Here is a 7,944-nt window from a genome sequence, read left to right on the forward strand (position 1 = left end):
TTTTGATAAATGTGAGCCACTATATGTTCCGATAGCAGTCCTACAGTGCCCAAACTGTATTCTTTGACACCAGAGTTTAGAACATACCGATGGGGAATGCAGAGGTGGTAGTTGCACCAAGGTCTTAATGGGGTTTACAGGTCTCTCAGCCACATAAGGCACGAGTCCTAGGAATGAAACATTGTTGGTGGATGTATCTGTCTAGTTCTTCTATGAGCAAGTTTGTGCGCTAATCGTAGTTTTGGCTGAGAAATTAGATTAAGATTATATGTTTTTTTTTGATAGTGATATCCACTTTCCTTAATGGTGACGCGCTCCAATCAGTGAGAAGTGGGGCGGGATGCATACACCCCCTGCGAATAGTGTCCTGAGGTTGCTTAACAATGGCGCCTGGTATGTCTGATATAAGACAGGTGCGAATGTAGTCATGTTAGAGCTAGAGAAAGCGCATTGTGCGCGAAAGAACTGTCGCTTGTGAGTGGACTCCTTGCTTCCAGCACTACTTCCCCATAAATGCTTGGAAGTTTTAAAGAAGATACAATAAATTTGGATTTTTTGGGGAGTGCTGCTGTTTTCATACATTTTTGAGACTATTATTCATCATAGACTCTCCCTGTACTTCAGCTGTGCATTAACCCTGGTCCAGCTAAAGTGTTTTTTTAGTCCCAAGAAACAGTGCTGGGAGAAGTGCTCCTGAATATTCTGTGGGTTTTTTTTTTAGAAATCCCATTATTTTAACTGGTGCCCACGAAGCTCAGTTTACACTTTTTCATGAAAATATCACATCATAGATGTCATCGCTCTTTAAATACAGCTAAGCTCAATAAAACTAATTACTTTTTTTTCTTAATTTTCACAGGAGCAGAGAAGGGAAGCTACTTGGTACATTATGAATAATGAGAACAGATAGAGTTGTCAAGAAAGGTTGCACGGGGAGTGCATGATTTATTTTGTGAATTTCTGATGCAAAATGTTTCACATTCTCTGCTTTATTCAGGCAGATACAGGGGAATTTTTTTTAAAGATAAGATAAAGTATAACATCTAAATAAACTACGACTTTTGCTCCTGAATAATTAGTAGTGAACTTAGTTGCTGCACAGTGAGATTTGATGGGAAGAGCTGGTTGCTTTTCTAAAATGTAACATTTTTATTGTATAACTATAAAGTAAGAAGTTTCAGACTGAAATTTTATTAAATAAAAAAAAAATTGAATAAATTTTAAAATAATTTTTCATGGTTTGGTAGATTGATATAAATTGAGGGTCTTAAATTTTTCAACTTAACTGGTTTAGAAGTAATTTAAAACTATTTAATAATTTTTTTCTCAATTAACACATTAACATTTTAATAGTTACAATAGGTACAAGGTCACCAGATTTTACCCCATTGAACTAACAGCACACTCATATAGGATCAGAAATGTCATTTCTTGAATTCCCTTTTTATTGTAAAATCTTGCACAATTATCTCCAAAAATCACCTCCAAATTAATTTACAAATGAGCAGAGACTGGTCATATATAGTCTTACTTACTTTTAAAGGCTGCAAGGGGAGCATGATTTTTCCCATATTCATTACTTTCAATTTAACATGGCATCTCTTGGCACCCTCACTGAGGATATGAAAACAATGGGGCTCATTTACTAAGGGCCCGAATCGCGTTTTCTCCGGTGGGTTACGCGGATTTTTCCGTTTTGCGCCGATTTTTCCTGAATTGCCCTGGGATTTTGGGTGCACTCGATCGGATTGTGGCGCATCGGCGTGCATGCGAAGGAAATCGGGGGCGTGGCCATACGAAAACCCGACGGATTGGGAAAAGCCACGCATTTTTAAAAAAAAAAGTGTTGCTGGACACGCGCTTACCTGCACTCGGCCCGGCTTGGTGAAGTTCAGTGCATTCCAAGGAACTTCAGCGCAGCAGCGACATCTAGTGGACGTTGGGGGAACTACCTTAGTGAATCACCGGAAGACCCGAATCCTCCACACAGAACCCGACGCTGGATCGCGAATGGACCGGGTAAGTAAATCTGCCCCAATGTTGCGGTAAAGTCTAGGTTTAGGCTATGTGAACATTGCCAACACCCTGAAACTGATCTTCAGGTGTCCAAGACCATGCAGTGGTTAACAAGACTGGTTCAACTGAGAGCAAGCCTAGCCATGATTGACCAAAGAAATTGAATGCATATTCTTAGTATCATATCAGCATTGCTGAAGATGTTAAAGGGTTTGGGAAGTCAACATGTCTGTGCTCAGACATGTGCTACAAACTTCAAATTAGTCTGAATAACTGTCATCCCAAAGGAAAGCTTCTTCTAAAGATAATGTGCAACTTTCCCCACCCGGCCTAGCCCTTTCTTGGGGGCCTGGAAAGAGCCGGTGCCCAGGATACTGGAGTTGCTGGCTAGTGCGGCCTTGGGCACGCTGTGGTCACGGTACTTGGTATGGGCACCAGAGGGCTGACCTACAGCTTGGCAGGTCTCCAGCAGGTGGTGTTTGCAAGAAATATGGAGGTAAATGCAGTGGTTTCACCCTGGGGCAACCCCTGACATGTCTGTAGGATGAGTCCCTGGGTGATGGATGGGGAGCCTGTGGTGGTAAGAAGCGAGGATCAGGAATGAGATGGAGGTAACCTTGTGCAAATAAACTTACAGTTCTTTATTGAACAGTAGGCAATGGCCAGAACAAGCAGAACAGCAGATTTCATAAGCTGGAAGAGTCATGGAGAGCCGGTCCACAGGAGGGTTACACAAAGCCTGATAGGCAGTAGGCTTGAGGCACTAGAAGTTCTTGGGATTAGTGGTTGTGGCAACACAGGCATGTGCTACTCACTCTGGCTTGACTCTGTAGACTGAACAGTGTTTCTCACTTTGACTGAATCATGTGCTTACACCCAGCAGGAGTTTATATAACCCTGGTTAGGTGTTAACACCTCTCCAATCACCTTCCAGTTTGTGCAACAGAAACACCATTGGACAATTACTTCTCAGAATGTTAATTGTTGCCTTACCAGGTAGTAACAACAGCTACAATTTACACAATACTCAGATTCTAGAACCTTCTTAGAGAAGTGATCAATCTCCCCAACAGCTCCTGACCTGGAGAGGGCGCTATTCACAACTAACAGCCTGCCTAGGCGTTGGCAGGGGTGTTGCAAGAAAGCCCATATACAGTTTGGGGAAGACAAGGAGACAGGGCATGGATTGCTGGAACTAAGTCATGTGGTCTAATGAGACCAAGATAAACTTACTTCATATGGTATCAAGAATGTGTAAGGAGTACAAAGACAAATGTATCTTCCCTACGGTCAAGCATAGCGGTAGGATTGTACATGATGTACTGTGACTTACTGAAGCAGCACATGATCCCATCTTAGAATTAGGAGTCAGTGTAGTATTCCAACATAATAATAACCGCATTCAGCTAAAGAAGCTGCGAGTAAAGGTGCTGGACTGGCCAAGCATGTCCCCAGACTTAAACATTATTGAGGATCTGTAGGACATCCTTAAACAGACAGTAAAGGGATGCAGTCTTTAACATCCACCTGCTCCTTGATATCATGAAGGAGTGGAAGGAAATTCCAATGTCTGTAAAATAGGAAACTCTGGTGAACTCTGTCCAGAGCCTTAACATGTTACTTTCACAGCAAATTTACTCTTTTATACAAGCTGTACAGTGACTACTTATACCATATCAAAGTGTCATATCCAGTGTTGTCCCATGAAAAGACATAATAAAATATGTCCAAAAATGTGAGGGGGGACACTCCTATTTGTGAGATCCATTATATATATACTGTATATATATATATATATATATGTATGTATCTATATATATATATATATATATATATATATATATATATATATATATATATATATATTTGTATCAGGGATATTAACATAGCTAATGTGAGAAATGCCTTTACTTACCTAGAGTTTGGGTTCTTATGTTGCTTCAGCTAATATTATACAACTTGCTCTTGGTTTGCTCTATGCCAGTTGTCCACTCCTTGGGAGGATTTTGTAACCTTTTCCTCCTCTTCTTCAGCTGCCCGCAGAAATCTCTTTTGCTTGTGTCACTAAACACCTTCTCAAATATAGATCTTTGAAAACATGTTACCCGATTGTCATCCTATTGGTTGAAAATACCTGACTGTACTTTCACATGATCTAGTCATTCTACAGTTTGCATACTTTTGCCACTCATTGATAGGTGATATTCATTAATTTTCCTCAACAGTTAAATGGCCAATCTAACATCACTTATTTAGTTCGATTTATATTTTATTTGGATTTTGATAGAAGAAGTTTGGGTCAAAGTTTTGCAGAATATAGATAACTCTGGAGGGTTTGCTAACTTTCAAGCATCATTATATACATAGTAAAGTAGAATTAGCATACACATTGCCCCAGTGCCAAGATTGTTTTGTTGTTACCGTGTCTTGATAAATAGTGTTACCTCACACTTATAACATTGTGGTCTACATAACTAGTTCATAAAGGGCCTCATCGTTCCCCACAGTGTCAAAATAAATAGTACTACGTAGTGCTTAGATAAATAGTACCATAATGTGTTCCCAAAAATGGTACACAATGCCCAGAGAATGACACCCAGTGCTTACATAAAATGTGTCATTTAGTGCACATATAAATAATGCCGCTATAAGAAACACAGAGAGGGGAACTAACACTCCTCTGGTCCTGTCTAATATCTGCTTTGCTGTGGCTGCCGGCCAAGAGTTTCCAGGAAAGGACATGGTGGCAATTGGTGTAGCTGATTAAAGAGCTGTACCAGGAGGAGAATCCATTATCACCATTTACGTGGCCTTACATTTCTATTACAATGAAGGGCTCCAAGATAAATAGTCTTCCATAATTCCAAGACGGCAAACATGTTCTGCATATTTAAAGGGCGAATCCAACAACTTATGTAACATTTTGCAGCACTTTCATTGGTTAAACAGAATTGACTGCCAAGTTTTAGTGACTTTTCTTTCAGGTCAGTTTTAAAATATCCTGCATGAGACAAGTTTTACAATACTGCGGAATCAATAATGAACAAGTTGTGTAAATCTTACAACCTGTCACCTTCACATATAAAATGTTGCTTTTCTAAGCACAGCATCAAATAAGAATAGCTTTGCTCTGCAGTAACAATGATTCAAAGCCCTAAGGCTTAATTAGAGGATTATAGACAAAGATTTTTTTCCCCTTCTTTTAGATGCTAAGTGGGCAGAAGTAAAAACAAATCAATGGCTTTTCAGAACAAGGACAGAGAATTCTTCACATTTAATTGCCTCTTGGGACACATTGAGTGTCTATAAGGAGATTCCGAAGGCTTTCTCCAACAGTTTTAGGGTTTTCTCAATATAGGTAAATTTTAATAATGATAAGAGAGCCGTGTGCTCAGTACCTTCCAGAATAAATCAACAAGAGAGCTCAATTCACTTACCTGCCCGTAAATCTACTTTAAAGCACATTTCACCCTAAAATGAACATATTACTTGTCCCTCATGATCACTTGAAGTTCTCTTCCAAAGGGTTTTTTAATATTCTGTTGGTGTTGTTCCCTTGTCTCCTTGTCTCTTACAAAAGTTACAGTTGTTAGATTTTTAATGCAACATTACTACAATGGCTAAAATGTTGAGAAGAAGAGGGACCCCTAAGAAAATTAAAAATGGGGCCCTGGTTGACACTACGGGACACCTTAAAGGGGTTTTCCAAGAATGTGGAAGACCCCCAGCATGCAGCCCCCATCATTTTTACCAATGTTATAGTATTGAACCCCAATGCAAAATCTATACCAGATTCCCTAGATAATATGTGTTATTCAAAGTTATTGGGGCACATTTACTAAGGGTCCGAACGCTGCATTTTCATCAGGTTTTGCGGGTTTTTTTCCGTTTTGCCCTGAATTGCCCCGGGTTTTGGCGCATGCGATCGGATTGTGTCGCATCAGCGCCGGCTTGCATGCGACACAAATTGAGGGCCGTGGAAGTCGGACAACCCGACTGATTCGGACAAAGCGCGGAATTTAAAAAGCAAATTGTGTCGCAAGATCAGCACTCCGGCGGACCTCAGCAGGGAGAGCGACACAGGCAGGAAATTTGACACACGATCTTAGTGAATCACGGCAGACCTGTATCCTCGTCGGACAACGCACGGTGGGGATCGCGATGGGACGGCTATTCCCGATGTTCCCCAGTATGTCCTCAAATGTGGAAGAAGCACCTAATGTGCAACCAAAGGCTCCTTGGCTCAAAGGCAACTATATTTCAGCTTATTGAAAAAATATATAAACAGGAGGAAAGGAAAAAGAAAAAAATGGAAAGAAAAAGGCAGCTCTCGCTGCAACATTCTCCTGACATTTTGCATGGATGCATGGTGCATGGATACTAAAACAATAATATCCAACAAATAAAAAAGGGGTGTAAACCAGCACTCAGGATCTTGTTCACTAAACATTTTTAAAACTTCATTCTTTATTTCCATGCAATAAAATTACATATAGTCGTATCTTCTCTGTAAACTACCTACACGTTTCGGGCATTACTTCATGGCCTTGCTCATGGTCTATACCTCAGGTTATGTCTCTGGTTGCCAATGTGTTTTGTATCATTCCAGATACCCATGGATCTATCATATTGCAAACAGATGGTTTTCCATAAAGGTTTCAAGTTACCTACAAATTGAAAATACTTTGTATGTGTTCATTAGCATATGAAATAAACCACCATTTTGCAATATCGGAGGGTAGTAGGTTAGTCCTTATTTATCAAACTTGTGCTGATAATTGAAGGGGTCCATAACAATTCTTAGATTCTTCAACATCTCCTCCTGAGTGAGTAGATTGATTATTATTTTCATTATCAGAAAGAAGAGAGGTAGATAGACACACAGAGAGGCTGTTGCAGCTTCCAGTGAGTGTTGTATCTCACCCAAGTGATTCCCAGCTAATATTGATCTTTCTGCTATTGATTCTTAATATGTGCAACAGAGGGATAGGTGATACACATTTCATCTGTGTGTGTGCTGTGTACTGCTAGATAAGGAAAATAGTGATTAATGACATATACCATACTGTAAAAGTTATATATTGGACAAAACTAGTTTCTTCTATTGTATGTGTATTTTATTCTGAATATTTACCTGAAGCAACATGTACTCTTTAGTGCTAGATGGTTTTCCCATCAGAAAAAGATCAGATATTATGGATGAGAAATATTTGGCTTTCAATATACATTGATCATCTCTATCATGTAAAGCCAGCCCGAGCCGGCATGGAAACAGAAGAAGAGTAATGACACTGGAGGATGAGAGAGGCTGGAACAGCCCCAGATGTCCATCTGCTGAACGTCCATATTAATTTCCAGCAGAGGACTGCATCTGAGATCATCTCTGTGCTGCTCTATTCATGTATTCATATATTTTATAATTTTACCTAGTGAGATTTTTTTTTTTTTTTCAATAATGGTGCCACTCTTGCTCATGGACTGTCTTGGGTATAGAAATTCTCACTAATATTGTTCTGTATAATCTGAAATTTGGCACAGACCTACTGTATTTTTCGGACTATAAGGCACACAAAAAATACTTTGATTTTCTCAGAAATCTAGGGTGCGCCTTATAGTCCAATGTGCCTTATGTATGAACCATACTTACAGACAACAGCTGCCTTTAACTGTGCACAGGTCTGCCACCTACTGGTCATTCATCCTTCATAATCAGGTCTGCCTTATATATGGACCTAGACGTTTTAGCAGCCATTTATTGATTGTGCGCCTTACAATCCAGTGTGCCTTATAGTCTGAAAAATATGGTATAATTTTAAAGAGGTGATAATGCGTTATAAACACCAGATCTGTCAATGTAACTGTAATGAGCTATGACACACCATGAGGCTTCTGCAGCTCGCAGTAGGTGCTGTTCCTAACCCCAGGGCT

The sequence above is a fragment of the Engystomops pustulosus genome, chromosome 6 (assembly GCF_040894005.1).
Source record: "Engystomops pustulosus chromosome 6, aEngPut4.maternal, whole genome shotgun sequence".
Classification (NCBI taxonomy): Eukaryota; Metazoa; Chordata; class Amphibia; order Anura; family Leptodactylidae; genus Engystomops; species Engystomops pustulosus.